The sequence below is a fragment of the Furipterus horrens genome, unplaced genomic scaffold (assembly GCF_987537825.1).
Source record: "Furipterus horrens unplaced genomic scaffold, mFurHor1.1.pri manual_scaffold_1, whole genome shotgun sequence".
Classification (NCBI taxonomy): Eukaryota; Metazoa; Chordata; class Mammalia; order Chiroptera; family Furipteridae; genus Furipterus; species Furipterus horrens.
This window is the reverse complement of record NW_028327171.1, coordinates 39,595,360-39,611,464: the sequence shown is the minus strand read 5'-3', so window position 1 is coordinate 39,611,464 and position 16,105 is coordinate 39,595,360. Positions and strand designations below refer to the sequence as shown.

The 16,105-nt window shown below is 39.2% G+C and overlaps 1 long non-coding RNA gene across 1 annotated transcript; it reads right to left on the bottom strand.

Annotated features, from left to right (window-relative positions):
• Window positions 1-2,698: 2,698 nt before the first annotated feature.
• Window positions 2,699-14,673, bottom strand: LOC150020910 (uncharacterized). The gene is made up of 3 exons (XR_016511196.1): window positions 14,616-14,673; window positions 4,695-4,778; window positions 2,699-2,963 (listed from the first exon to the last, which is right to left on the bottom strand). It is a non-coding gene; the product is annotated as an uncharacterized LOC150020910 (long non-coding RNA).
• Window positions 14,674-16,105: the final 1,432 nt, after the last annotated feature.

Below are 16,105 nucleotides of genomic sequence, written 5' to 3'. Positions count from 1 at the left end.
AACTTTCTTATTATCCTAAAGATATCATCAAAAATCTATAAAACTATAAGTATCAGTGTTAGAAATGCTATCTTCTGATATTACCTTGTAAGGCCTGGTAGTCCCTAAATTCTCTGAGCTTATTAAGTTCCACATTGAGAAACGCTAGTGCTGACCAAAACTTCACAGAACACCTACAGAAATTTGTCTCTCTGTATGCCGCAAATGCCTATAGTCCATGATGAGTGGGTTGAAAGTGCTTTCACTTTCCAAGACTATTTCAAACTCCTAAGAGAGGGTGAGGTAGCAACACACATGAGCCAGGCTCCCTAGTTCATTTTATTTTCTTGCTTCTGGATCCTACCCACATTCCGTGTCTAAGAAAAAGCCGTAATCTTCTGCTCACCTGCCTTGGGTGCTTCATTCCACCCTGACCAAGCTGAGATGCTTTCCTGATGCAAGACCTCCACCTTAGGCACAGAGTGGCAGCACCCACATGGCATGACATTTGTCTTGAGTGAAGACCAAAACGACTTCCCTACACTCCCCTGACTTAACTGTCAGCTTTCTAGCTGTATAACTACAGTGCCAGAACACTCCAGTATTAGCCAGGCATTGGGGTAAGGCACTGGAGACCTCTGAAAAAGTATGGCTATTATCTGCCAGCACAAATAGTCAAAGTGACTATGTATTAAGTGGTTATTATGTGCTGCCCATTTTATATGTATTCTGTGATTAATCCCACCACAACCTTAGCAGCATTATTATCTCCATTTTAAAAATGAAAACTGAGTTTTACTAAGGTTAAGCAAACAGCCCTCGGCCGCATAGCTAATAAAAGACAAGCCAGGATTCAAACCTAATTCTGTCCTACTCTTCCTACATGGAACAATCAGAGCTAACATTTGTTGAAAGCTTATTACATGCCAGTCATTGTTCTAAGCATCTCACCTGTGTTAATTCATTTTACCCCCATAACAATCCTATGAAGCTGCTGCTATTATTGCTGTTTTGCCCATGAAGACATTGTAGCACAGAATGAACTGACTTGCCTGAAACCTACAGAAAGGAAGTGGGAGAATTTGGGACTGGAACCCAGGGGCACTCTGTCCCAAGACTAATTCAGTTTTTATAAAATTTTTATAGTTTTTTAATTATAAAAAATTCAAAAATACTAAAAGTAGAAAGAGTATATACATCTGTAAATTTAATAATTATTAGCATTTTGTCAAATTTGCTTCAAACTTTTTGTTGAAATATTTTAAATTAAGTTACAGACCTCATAATATCTCACTCCCTAATACGTCAGCATGCATCTCTATTGCAATTTACTTATATAATCACAATACCATTATTGCACCTGACAAAACTTATTAGTAATTTGCTAATATAACATTCAAAATACCCCAATTGTTCCACAAATATCTTTCTCACAGCAGTTTTGTTCAAATAAGTATCTTTTGAACAATCATGGATGGCATTTTCTAATTATGTAACTCTAAAAACAAGCTCACTTTATGTACCATGGTATTGATTGTTGAAAAGTCCAGACCAGCATCTTTACAGAATGATCTGCCCTCTTAACTTGTTTGATTATGTCCTTGTGATGCTAGTTGAGTTATTCCTCTAGCTTTTGGACTCCCTGTGAAGTAGAAGTTATATCTGAATCTTGAATAGCTCACTGTTGCCAAGAATACTTCATAGATGACATTGCTATTTCATATTCCACCCCATCTGGATCTTCACAATATCCAGCCATTCTATCAACAGTGAGGTCAAGTGCACCCACAGAGTCGAGGTGATGACAGCCAGATACCTCTACTGTTAGGCCCTGTTCCGTTCCCTTCAATCAGCAAGTAACCTGAGGAATTGTGTGCTGATGGTCCCCATCAAACCTTTACTTGGTGGTTTCAGCATCCTTGAAAAATGCTGGCTTATATTATCATAACATAAAGGCTGCAAAATGGTGACTTTGCAACCATTATTATTCCACCTACATTCAGAGCAGACATTCTTCTATAAAGAAAAATTTTCCTTCCATAGTTGGGACTATTTGGTTGGGCTGAAATATAATTTCTTCTGGTAAGACAGGTTAAATATTTAATTACTTTTAATTATCAATTATCACAGTAAGAAATTGATAAAATAGTTACCTCTAATAGTGGAAAATGAGTTTTCTTTAGGGAAATTTTCTCTTTTTCAGTATAATTATGGACTGTGGAGTTTTATACCTTCACAGTCACTTTTAATGCTCAATTTCTTTCAAATTTGACCGCTATATACTCTCAGCTGTTATGCTACTATATCTGGATTAGGGCCTAAATTCAAATCCAGGTATCCCCTGTAGTCATTGGGTGGCCTTTTGTCTCCTTGTGCCTCCATTTCTTCATGAATAAAATTGGAATAAAAAAAACTCTATATCGCTTTCGAGGTAGTAATTAAATGAGATAGGTCAGCTACTGGGCTTAGCAAAGGGTGTGACAGGCAGAAAGAATGTGATATATTTGAACTCTCTGTTTTCATACCAGTAACTTCACCACCTAAGTCTGCCCTGAGGAATGGGCTGGGTATGGGGATGGGGGTAAAGGGAAGAGCATGAGTCATAAATTTCCTGGAGAGAAGGTTCTTCCCTAGAACAGTAGCACCTCGTAGGAGGGCTGGGGAGTTGTGGGGAGACTTTGTGGCAGGAAGAAGGCAGAAGGGAGAAAAAGTCCTTGAAAAAAATATTTTATTTTTGCTTCATGCAGTTTTCCCAGGGGTTACTGCATCCTGAGGTGTCAGCAAAAATGCTGGTGAAACCCAGCTGAGTGGGCCTCAGATGTGTCAGGGTGGGAAAGTCAGGGCCATTTCCAGGCATCAGGCCGCTCGCCTACCCAGCTCGCCAGCCCAGGCCCCAGGTCAGTGTGCGGCTGACAGACAAAGCTGCTCGGCTCACGTGAGCCTACAAAGAGCGCTTCCAGAAGAGGAGACAGGCTGAAAGTCATCTGAAGGGACAAAGGTTTTATGAAACACTGAAAATATGCATTTTCCTATGAAAACCTCCCACATGGACTGACAAGTGTTTTTAAGTAAAACATATAATTCAAAATTGTATTAAAGTGAGAAAGATTATTTAAATCTAGTTTCTTTGAATTCTACATTGAGAAGTCCTGGTCTTCCCCCAAACCAAAGCTAAGAGGGAAAAAACACTTTACTGAATCTGAAACTTTGAAGGAACATTTTGAAGTTTATATTATTTGCCTTCAATGCCACAATGTACATTTTATTCTGTGGCTGTATTTCTATTGTAAGTGCACAGTAATCATCAAAAGAAAAGTTAATAGAAGGATTGGAAAGAGAAATTTTCTAAAATTAAGAGCTGTTGTGCCTCCCACCTGGCCTCTACCCTTCAAAACACTTGCTAGGTTACCAGGCCTCCCCAGACATGAACAATGGGTTATCACCAAGGAATCATACAAAGACCATGTCCGCTACTGAGTATGTACATCCACGGGGGGGTGGGCAGAAAAAGAGAGAGAGAATGTAGTGGGTGGGAGTGGGTGCTTTCATTATCTTTCCTTTAATAAGATGTTTTATTTCCCTCAGAGCTCACCAGGAACTGGCACTGGGGCTATAGAGATGACTGACATTATATCACCCATCCAAATTACCCTGCCTCTTCATTATTAGGTGTGGTGCTCAAGGCACTCAAAACTCCCAGTCATGTCTCTCTTTAAAGCATGTTAAACTTTCTTTATAATCACATTCAGTGACTAGCATGCCTCAGTAGAATGCTGAGTGACTTGAAAAATACTTGGCTCCCAAACAAGGAAAGTAAAACAAAGCTAAGTGTGTAACGTTTAACAAAGGAACATTCAGAATCTTCCTTCTGGCAGGATCAAATAAAAATCAGGAAAAACATCCTGGGAAATAAATGCCAAGAGCCAAAAGTCAGTTACTATTAAGAAACATAAAGTTTTAAACTATTCACTTTCATGTTGTTCTTCTAAACCAAGGCCATTAATAACCTCTGAAAATGTTGACTATCTTCTTTCTGCTTGGTTGGTATTTCTGTACCAAAATGTTCAGATGGGAGGGAAATAAAGGTCTGGCAGCTCAGATTCAAAAGAAGTTTGAACTGAAACTCATTTATTTGTATTTCAAAATTCTGAGGCAGATTACCTGGAAGACATCCAAAACCTCAGAAGCCAAAAGTACTGCCAAACATTTTTCGGCTTGGCCGTCGGTAATATAATACAGCCAGATCATTAAAGAAATACTGTTCTGGATTCCCTTAAAGTTTCTAAGGCAAAGTTTAACACAAATTATTTCCTCCAGAGACTTGTATGCACCATAAGTTTCCATCTGTGCATGAGGAATCAGTGTGGTGGATTAGAAGCCTTGACTAAATAAAAACAAACACAACAAAAATAAATCTGTATTTCTTTCTAGTTCTAGACGTGCATGGCCATGTGTTCATGAAGCAAAAATCTGTCTGTCTCTTATATCTTAGGAAGGAGATATTATCCCTTTGCTTTTTTATGGTTATATCATTCATTTGTTTTTCAATGATCATGTATTGAAAACCCACTATGAAGAAGGTGTTTTGCCAGACACCATGTGAAAAAGCAAAGATGAAGATACACAAACTCTGCTGTCATGGGGCATAATATATGATGGTAGGCAAGGAGAAGAGACATACGCAAGTAAATGTTAAGATGGAAAATATTACATACCTCAGGAAAGGTAAGATAAGTTACTCTGGGCACAATCTAGAGGCGAGGACAGATTTCAGGAAGAAGGCAGAATGACAGCTATGTCTGTAAGGGTACAAGGGATTTGGACAAAGTGGAGAAAATTGTTGAATATCATGATGGTTCATTTAGTGCCTTATTGTCTAAAGTGCTCTAACTGTTCATTTCCATCCTGGCTCATATTTAAGTCACATGAACCCTTAAACTAAAACTGATTACACGAGAACACATTTCTTGCCCACATGGTAAAATCGAGTTGAATATAATCTCACATTTCTGTACAGTCAGTTTACTTTATGTGCTGTAATTAATCATTTCCATCTGAATTGTCTCAAGGCAACTTCTCCTTAAATTAACTTTACCAGGAACAGGTTAAACCCATGAAACTTAATAGTATTGTAGAGCTATCCACTAATCAAAACCAAAGTGAGAATAAGAATCTGCATTATTTAGCCTCGTAAACACATTCCCACTTTGCCTATGAAGGGTGTTATAAAGAGGAATCATCTCTTTGCCACAATTGTGTTAATCCCATTGCATCAAGATCACAATCCACTTATTTAACTTACTTCATTTAACTAAGCATTTACTGAGAAATTACTTCTCCAAAGGCACTGAGCCAGGTTCTGAATATACAGGATGACTACATACAGGCACCTCACAGCATAGAGGGGAAAACACAGCACTTCTAATGCAGAGTAGTATAATAGAATTCATATATACACAAGTATGTCTCTGACACACATTCTATTCAAGACATGAAGTTGGTTTTCTATTTGCATATGTAGATTCATATTTCTATTATCTAGGCTTCTAATGATAAGATAGGCTCAAAATGTGTTTTAAACGTTTTTGGAATTTGCCCTAGAGCCTATTTACATATAAATCACACACAAAAATTTAGTATTTTTAAAGTCATTTGCCAATATTAAAAAATGATTGGTTTCATGTACCAAACTTAAGTATTATTGATTTTTCATGGTTTCTAATATTCAGATATACCTTTAAATTCAAAGATTTGCCACAATTGAGAATTCTGAAAAATGTGCCACATACTTTGAAGGCAATTTTAAAGTATTTATTGGAAAGGTTACCAGAAATGTTAGTTACAATGAAATCATTTCAACATACTTTACTACCTCCTTTGTCTAGAAAACTCCTACTCGGTTTTCACAACCTGACTCAGAGAGTGCTTCAGTAAAGTGCTTCAGTAAAGTACTCCTAGATTTCCTTCTGCACTTCACTTCCATGCAATTTTGTTGAAACATCTAACTCCACTACTCAACCAAGTCTAAGATACCCCTAAACTATACTTTAGCTTCCTCATCTGTGAAGTGGGGATTAAAACATATACTACTTATAAAGGCAAAATAAATTAATGCCACATAAGAACAGCATGTGAACCATGGTATCATAAAAGTATATTATCGATTACACTATCATTATTGGCTCAAGTGATTGTCATATATTAGGTGGCCAATATAGGGCCATTAAATAAAACACATACTTTGTTTTATAGATAAATGAGAATTTATGTATCCCAGGATGTATTAGCCTCTTTGATAAAATGATTTGCCATCACCCTTCATACATTAAAAATAAATATTTAGTAAGTCTAACATATATTGTTATGCATTGAAAACAATGCGAGTAACTTACTTACATAGCATTTTATAGCTTTACAACACATATTTACAGTGGAGAAATTAATTTGATTTTCTTTCACACTAAGTAATTCAGTTCCAACGCCAATTATAAGTGATAAGCACTTAATGTATTTGTCCATTTTGGCTCCCCCTTCAAACATATCTAAGTATCTAAGTTGTAACTGAAATCTGCAGTGGCTTTTTAATCTATGAGCTTCTAATGGCCTCTTTATTGTGATTATCAAATGCCTATGCAAACATTTCTTCCTTTGACTCCCATCCCTCCCAGGCTCTCAGTCTCCCAAAAGGGACAGTTGTGTCTTACTCCTTCCTGCACCAGTTCTAATAGCTCATGGGGAAGGGAGGGAAGAGAAAAATAAACACACATATCTAACTTCCCAGCCTACTAACTGGCCTGCCCATTCCTCTGGCCAACATCCTAAAATATGGTAATGAAGCGGTTGGTATGAAGTGAAAGTGTGGCTCCATTTTCCCGGGCTACAGTCAAGGGAGAAAAGGAAGTATCAGGCATGGAAACAGCCATCGCAGGGAACCGCATTTGCTGTACCTGGAAGGAGGTCAAATGAGGGACAGAACAAAAGACTCTCTAGGTTGATTGGTTCTATACAGATCCTGCAGGAAACCTATGGGCCTATGCTACAAAACCCCCTATCTCTTGGCATAAAATGAAGAGAAATGTAGGAAATACCAAAGCCACAACTAGTCACTTCTCATTATCACAAACTCTCAGGAATTTAATTCCTTTAACATTTTCACTGCAGTTGATTAGAGTGAACATTAATTAACATGAGTGGGTAACAAATTAGAGTCTGCATTGTCACTGATGTTATTTCAAAATCTGTTATAAAGCAATAGGTCAAAGTTGGATTTTCACCTAATTGGCAGATTGTGAGAAAAGGATGAAAGGATACGTGCATTATACTGTCGACCAATCATATATCTTGAGGGTGAACCGTGTTGGCACTTGTGTTTTAGAATCAAACAATAACAGAGATCAGCTTGACCCTCTAATCCAACCCCTCGCTTTAAAGAGGAGCACCAGGAAGCACGAAGCACCTTGCCCAGATCAGCCGCCACTAAGGGCTGCCATCTTCAAAGGGAGGATTTCTCTCAAGTTCTAGTTGAAATCTTTTAAGAGCAGTTCAGCGTTCATTGAGCACCCTGTTTTCTATTTACCTATACCATTTTCATAAGATTTCTCACAAACGTCAGCACTTATTTACTGTGTGTTAGTAACTAGGGCTTCATGCAGGCTAGGTCTCTATTCATATCATCATAAGCCCTTTGAAGGCTCAACAATTCTGAATCCTTTCACTCTTACCTTACCTCCAACACCTCCAGACAACACCTCTGAAAATTCAATGTTTACTGAGCTCCTTCCATTTGCAAATAGGCCCAGAGGAGCCCAAATAAATGGGACAGGTTCAGCAGAGCTCTTGAACTCCTGAGGTTTAAAATGGAATAAACAGAGAGAGCTCAACAGCGCTGATACGACCTGCTGTGGTGAAGGTATAGACACAGTTCCTTGTGAATGCAGGTAACAAGGAGATGAATTCACCTGAAAGCATCTAAGAAAATCGGTGGCTCAAGAACCGGAGATAAATTCAGAAATTGAGAGTAAGTATGCAGAAAATTTTATAGCAATTGACAAAGTAAAAATTATGTGTGCTGAGTCTAATAAAAGAAATTACAACTTGCGTTTTATATATCTGTCCACAGGTTGGAAATTTAAAAAGGAAAGAAAAGAAAGAAGAGGGAAGGAAACTCGTGTTTCCTCACAGAGAATTTGTAAAGCACTGTCTTCAATGAATGAGTCTTCGATTGGGCCTTGCAGACAGAGAAAGGACTTCCACAGCCAAGGGTGTGGAAGACCAGCGGGGGGGATGGTGGACCAAGGATGGTCAGCAGTATCAGCTCAGAGATAAGAGTGCAGGAGACCAATGAGGAAAAACAAAGCAGCGAAGTGAGAAGACAGGGCACTCTCCTGCCTGTGAGAAAAGTGTAGGAAGGGAACCTAGAATTAGTGAATGATAGCAAAAGGTTGGCAGAGTTCATTCCACACTGAAGAGTTTGAACCTTATTGTGTTGGCAACAGAGAGCTATGGAAAGTTTCTGACTGGAAAGTACCATACTAGAATCTGCACACAGGTAGAGGATGCTCAGCACCTACTTGCTAATTGAAGTACTCTGCTTTTGCTTCAGTGACTTGAACTCAGCCACCTACCAGACCAGGCAGTTCTCCTTAGCAGGAAGACCCGGGCTTGTGGGCCCAGCCAGAACTTGTCTCATGTAATGGGGCACCTGGCCAGACCCAGCTAACCACTTTCATTTGGAAATACACACCCCATGTGCCAGAGAGCCATTCTCTCAAGAGAAGCCGAAATGCTGGCTTTATATGGTAACTCCTAAATGTCAAATGTTACCACTCATTCAAAAACTTGTTAAAAGATACTATTATGGCCAAACAAAACATGTCTGAAGTTGGATTTGCCCAGGTCCCATGTGCATTTCTGCTTTCACATACAAAAAGAGGTTTTTTATGTCTGTTAAGGTGATAGACTGTTCCTCGTGTACTTTTTGGTCTGAGAAGCTTATGATTATTTTTAATACTTGTAACATGATGTCTGTACTGTCCTCAGTCCTCTGTCCACAAAGACGAATGCTGGCGTTACTGATTACCGCCCACGTGTGCCTATGTACCCAACTCCGGTGCAACCCACAAGTTCCTCCTCTCCGGGTTCGGCAGTAAAAATTACGTGCAGTTACAGCCAGCCTTTATAGCTCCTGTCAGCACGGCCATCGCCACGGGCTAGGGCTGTGTGCGATATTTAGTATCTTTATCTCCCCAAACCAGAGCTCTGGAAATCCCTGGGCGGAAACTGGGCTGCCTTCATCCTGCCTCCAGTAAAACAGCAGCACCTCATTCTGCTCAGTGTTATTTCACAACTCCCTTTTCTCAGGGGATCTTTTCAGCCAAAGCAAAAGCAATATCAGGCTGCAGCTGGTAGCCCTGTTAGGATGCTTCCAAACGATGGGGCCCCTGCAAAGGGAAGTTTCTATTCCAACAGGTTCCAGAAAAGAAAAAAATAAAGCAGTCTGCCAGTAAATTTTAAATGTGTTGGTTAGAAAGGGTGGGGGGAGGGGTGAAGAGGAGAAGAAAGTGAAAAGAATCAATAAAAAGTCTCTTCCCAGCTGTTCTTTCCACAGCCTGCATGAAGAATATACACATTCTTTTTGATTAAAGTGCAGCTTGCCTACCGTTGTCTGGCAGACTGCCAAAAGCCAGTTTAAGGTGAGTTCTGATCTTTTAAGGTGGAATTGTTTGCATTTGATTTGAAAATACTCATTATTCCATAGCTCACTTTTTCACACTGCCTCAGAGGGGAAGCAGCAATCTAAACCTGAAGAAACAGTATGGAGGAAATGACCCCGGACCCCTCAGGGAACTTTTTTTAAAAACAAAACAAAAATCTAAATGACCGTAATTTCACAGATTTCACTATTCCCTATGGTACTTTTTTACTGTTCCAAAAACTTGAATTAGACTTCAGAGGGTTAAAAGTCTGTGGATTTTTTTACTTCCATGGTGAAAGATTATCATTCAATTATTTTTTTAAAAAATCACTAACGTCTCAGATATGCTTAGTTAGGGTGGACATTTTTCACTCATTTATCTTATAAATGTATCCATTCAGAAATCCATATAACTGCTCAGAATTTGAATTGCCTCCAAAGAAGGAAAAATGTTCTGGATTGCTGGCTGAGACTTTGTTATTGGGAGCCTGGTCATTTTTTATATTATTGTAGTAAAATCTCTTGGGTCTTTTAGCCTGGAAACTTTTGGGTCTGTGTTTGAAAAACGAATCACATGCACAAAAGTGGGTGAGTTGGGATGTTAAGCCTCAGATGTGGCTTTCCCACTCCCCTCTGCCATTCTAGAACACTTGCTACTTCCCGGCTCCACTGTTAGCCAGGTTCACCCCTTCCCAATAAAGATGTGCTTAGCACACCAGAATTGCCTAAACTCATTCCCTGTATTTCTTAACCAACCCAGTTTATAATGTCTCTGTTGGTCAATCTTAAGTTTTTTCTGAAGAAATTATTATTAATTACTGTTTGTCTTTATGGGCCCAGAAGCATTTAATATGATTCCTAACTACCTTCTAACAATAACACTGCTTTTCACAAGCATTAAAAAAGAAGAAGAATTTTAGCCCTGCCAGGTGGCTCGGTTGGTTGGAGCATTGTCCTGTACACCAAAGGCTGCTGTTTCAGTCCCTAGTCAGGGTGTGAACGGTGCAGATGGGAGGCAGCCATTGATATTTCTCTCACATCGATGTCTGTGTGTGTCTCTCTCTGTCCCTCTACCCCCACCCCCACTTCCTCTCTTTCTCTAAAATCAGTTAGCATATCTTCAGGTGAAGTTTTTTTTTTAAAAGAATTTTAAGTTTCTTTGTTCCTTTTCTTTTGAATCTCTTGTTATTAGCACTAGAACTTATATTTGAGGATTTCCCCTTCGTGCTATAATAATGGGGAAATATCTGTATATATCTGGTACATAACAATAATTTTTCTAAGACAGGGAAGATTGATTTGTCCTATGATGTTAGGAAAATAAAATCATAAATTAGAATGCCTAGGTCATTGTTAGTTTCTTAAAGCTATAGAGCAAAATAATGTCACAGAAATGAAATGGAGTATTTTTCCCTGCCCAGCTTAGAGTTGTTGTTTTGTTTTCCCAAATTCTCTCCAGCCTGCTTCGGTCTCTTTTCTCAAGTTCTGGAGTCTCTTCTTCATTTTTTTTTAAATAAACAGTTTGCTGTCCACATAGGTTCATAACACACTAGTGGAAATCTCTGTATTTGTGGGGGCAGTTTTGTATAATGTTGTCCCAGGGCAATGAAATTATTTACTCCTTTTGAAAGTCTGAATCAAGCCCTTTGGACTTCCAGAAGGGTACAATCTACCTTGGCTAAAGGATGTGATGATAGAATCACGATGGCTTTAGGCAGAGGCTCTCTTGTCAATGTCTGGAGAAGGTCACTCCAGGCCTAGGTGTGGTCTCTCATTTTTAATATAATGTCAGTGGAGCTCAAATTTTCTGTCACGTCCCCTTTGAGAATTTTTTTAAAACCCATGAGCTTTCTTCCTATGTAATACACATATGTCTATGTCCCCCACACCACCCCCCAAAAAATATTTTCCTGGATCCCACTGCCCAATTTTTAACCCTGCCCAGAGATGATGTGTCTCTGGTGTCAGATTCATGCAAAGGAAACCCAGAGTCTGACTTACTAAACCAGAATGCCAATTAATTAATTTAGATCTGAAGACATGGCTTGGTCCAGGAGCTAGGCCAACTGTCTGCACATTCCCTTCTGGTAGGTAGAGCTACGTGGGAAATCAAATTACAGATCAGAAGGCTTCCTGGCCAATTTTAGAAATAGAAGAAAGAAGGTGGATGTTATGATGCCATAGAAGCCGAACTGACTTTCCTTCTCTCTCACCTATACAGATGCCAAACAAAAATACAACTGATGGCGTTACAGGCTTCAATTACTCCAATCTTTTTTTTTTTTTTTTAGAATGTATTCTTGTTAGGATCCTCATACCTTTTTAAGATTTGGGAATTATTTTACTTTATTAGTAATGATTATACAAGCCATTCAACATCTATTACAGCCACCTGCAGAAGAAATGGTTGTATAATCATTAGTAGTTTAACCCGACTGTCTCTGAGTCCCGTGAGGACAGCATGGGTGGGGAGGAGGGGAGAGGGGAGAGGAATCAGCTACCATGCACCAAACTATAGAGTCAACTCTGCCACTTACTTGCAGTGATGCAGGGAAACCATGGCAGAGATCATCTAACACAGTTGTTTAAAAGCATGTATATTTCCCAAGGATGTTTACTGCCTTGGGTTTTTCTTAGATTATCTTTTCATTGGGTTTGCATTCACTGAGCCAGACAATGGAACCCAGAAACATGCTGAGCTAGAAAGAGTATATAATATTCTCTACTTCTTCTCTCTCTTTCTCTATCCTATCTCCCATTCCTCCCTTCTGCCTTCTCTCCTCCTCTCAGTAAATCCCATTTAAAGCTAAGAATCCAGAAATTCTTCAGCATATCAACTACCACAACAGAAGTAACGAACTCTGCTGGCAAAACTCAAAACTCTCTCCTAAATTAAGCCAATAAAACAGTTTGCACAGTGATTTAAAAAAAAAAAAAAAAGACTTGTCTTATGCTCTTTTCTTAGTGACAGACCAGGTAGAATAAGACGTGGAAGCTTTTCTAACTGCATAGAATAGGACAGCAAATAGAACTGTGTCCAAGGCAAAGGCCAAAGCCAACCCAGAGAAGTAGGCAGCAAGCAAGTTATAAGAGCACAGAGCCAAAGAGGTGAGCAGAAGTCAGAGCATGGGCTAAGGTCGGAGCAGCTGAAGAGGGCATCTTTTTAAGAGGGCTATGATGATGTGAATGAAGTTAAACTGTGGTTCACAACAGCAAACAGAAGCTATGCATGAAAGCTGTGTGAGGGCAGTGACAGGTCAAAGCATCCCAATATGCTCCAGGAACCAGTACTAGATTCCCTCCACAAGGTTAAGTGTAAAGATGCTGTCTGACTCCTTTCTCAACCAATCATTCAGTTGAGTCATCATGAACATCAGCTCAAGATACTCCAGGGATAGTCATTGCCTTCCAGCCTCCTGACAAGTTGGATTTTCTTGGAACAAGTGAATAGGAAATAAGACGTAAGAAAGCCCAAATTTGCAAAGGCTTCACCTGGGCTTGGCAGGACTCCTGGGTGGGATAATCTTCCAGGATTCTGATTAGTTTTGCTTTCTTTTGAAACTGAACAGAAGCCTCTAACAGACCTTTCTCTCTGCTTCCAAAACATGTTGAAGTTTGCCAAGAATTTATATTTTGGACAGAGTGGCATCACAATGTTCTTTAGTAAATATTGATTGACTATATGGTCAGGAGAAGATTTGCATTTATATAATACCAGTGAAAAACCCCTTCTAAGATGAGCACAATTTCTACAAGAAACATTTTTTATTAAATGATGCTATGGTCTTTATTTTGTTGACACCAAGAGAAATTAAAGGCTTCCCCCCAAAACCTCACAGTAAGCCATGGGACATGTATCCCACTATTACAACAGTGAGGCACTACTAGCTAATCAACACTGACAAATATATGTCATGAAATTTCCCCACCAAGTGTTATATCAAATGTGTTTTAGCTTTTCAGTTAGCTACATTAAAAAGAAAGCTAATACAACAAATCACATTACCAAGTGTTGAATGATTTGTGAAGAACTTGGGAGATCTTATCATGGTGGCACAAAAGCTCGGTTGAAACTATTAAGTTGTTAGGTGTCTCTGAAACCCTGAATCAGTAGCATGGTTTTAAAGAAGAGCCTTTCTTTCACCTTTTTCATTTCGTGAATCTGATGATTCCAAACAGAACTTTGAATTCACAGCTGGCAGATCCCATTTTCTTTAAGGAATTGGGCAGTTATTACTGCTGACACAGAGTTTTCAATGAAAGCAATTGCCTGTCTATAAAATAGTTCAAGCAACAAGCAACAAATGGATCATTCCTGCTGAACAAAACAATATACGAAGTGGTCATATTGGACAGAGAAGTATAAGGAGTACTTTCCCAGTTATTGTCTTTGTCCCTTCTATCCCCAAATCCATTCTTCATCTTTCTCTGCCATGTTGGTTCATGGAGAGGTGACCTCTGTAGACAGTATCCCTAGGGTCCCTTACCCTCTGGTCTATAGTTTGGATTGGCCAGTGAAAGGCACTGGCAGGAGGTCAAAGGGCTGCCTGAGCAGAAGTCAGAGTCTTTTAACTCTAAGCTCCCTCCCTGCCTGGCCAGGGTTCAGGCAGTGGTTGTAACTCTGTAAGTTATAGTTGCTGTCCAGGGTCCATTTCTCTTCTGTGGGTTTGAGCTCTCACCAGGACTTCACAGGTACAAGCCGCCTCTCCTCTGCACCAGGGGCTGGTAATCATTTCCAACTGTCGCTAGTCTCTGGGGGCTTTCATGATTCCTTCTTGACTCCCAAACTTCTGTGCTGGGCCCTTCATTAAATTATTTTAGTTGAACCTCATTGAGTATGCCATCTGCTTTCTGCCATGTCCCTGAATGATATGTGATCTCTGCCCCTAGAGCTTTTACAATTCATATTGGAGAACAAATAACATGAAAATAGAGCTGATACCTTGATAGGGGATGGACATAGGAATATTTCATATCTTCATTTGGATATACCTGCACCTAAGAGTTGAGAACATTATTATATACAAGGTAAAGCGAACAGAGGGTTAGAATTGTTCATATGGAAAATAATACAATAATTAATAATACAAGAATAAATTCTGTTTCATGTACACACAACTATAAACCTACTATGGCCACACTCTGTATGTATGTAACCAATTAAACAATACGATGCCATAAAAGCCCAGTGCTGGGTGAATACTAAGGATAGAAGGGCTGTAAGTATTTGGAATAGAAGTACAAGCACATCTGGCTGGGGACAATGTAGGAGAAGGTTTTAGAGAAAGAGAGATTTGAGTTGGCATTAAAGGATGGGTAGCACTTGGACCAGCAGAAAGAGAAAAGAGACCATTACTGACAGGAGGCAGTTAGTGGGAAAAGACATAGGAGCCAATAAATAAGCTAGACTGGACACTGGAAGAGATTTCTCTGGCCTTCATCAAAAGGTCACTTAATTAATATAGTCTTCCCTTCTCATAGCTCCCCATCCTCAACCAGTCGAAGCTAGACTGGTCCAAATATGACTATTTTAAGTCAATTATTCTGAAAAAGTCTCTAATCATATGACCTAACCTTTTTCATAAGATATCAAACAAACCAAAAAGTCTCTAATATCAGGAAGACTCCCTCAGAATTTCCATGGACTGACATCATCTCAGACCATCTCCCAGAGTTGAGACTGCAGCACTCCTTTTCAATGAGCCTTAAACAATCATTTATATCCCACTTAATCAGTTTAGTCCTCAGAGCCTGCACTTCACTAGGGAACCATTTGGGAGAAGGAGCAGTATTCATTCAAAATATCTTGGTTCATTGAGCCAATAAAGTATGAGAAAAGATAGAAGCTTCATTCTTGCTGATACTTAACAATGTTTATTTTAGGCAAGACATACTTGAACAAGGTATCTGGCACATGACCTTTCTCTGTTCATTCCACCATTGTTTAGAATATTTCTGCACACCAAACAACCTATCCAGCTCTACACATGGCTTCTAAAAGGGTTTTATCATACCCTTTTGGGGGAACTTTTCAATAATGGAAATAAGATAATGACAGGAAGACTGAGCACCTGAAATGTAGTGAGGAATGGAACTACACTTAAAGTTTAGGTTAGTTGGTTGAATTAACTTAAGGTCATAGAAAAGTTGCTGACAGTCAGGAAAAAACAATGTAAAATCAGGCACTTCACACCTACATTTTAAAATATAAATAAATACATTTAGCCCTCAAGGAGGTGCAGGGGAATCTAGCCATTTTGGGTTATTCTGAACAAGGACAGCTGTTAATGTTCTGAAACATATAGCTCAACTTTTATAAAGTGGGAGTGGGGAGAAATAAGAAACCACTGAGTTGGCTATTTGAGATTCCTGAAAAGTTCCAACATGCAAAACTGGTTCCCTAATAACCGACATATCAAGTATCAGTCATTG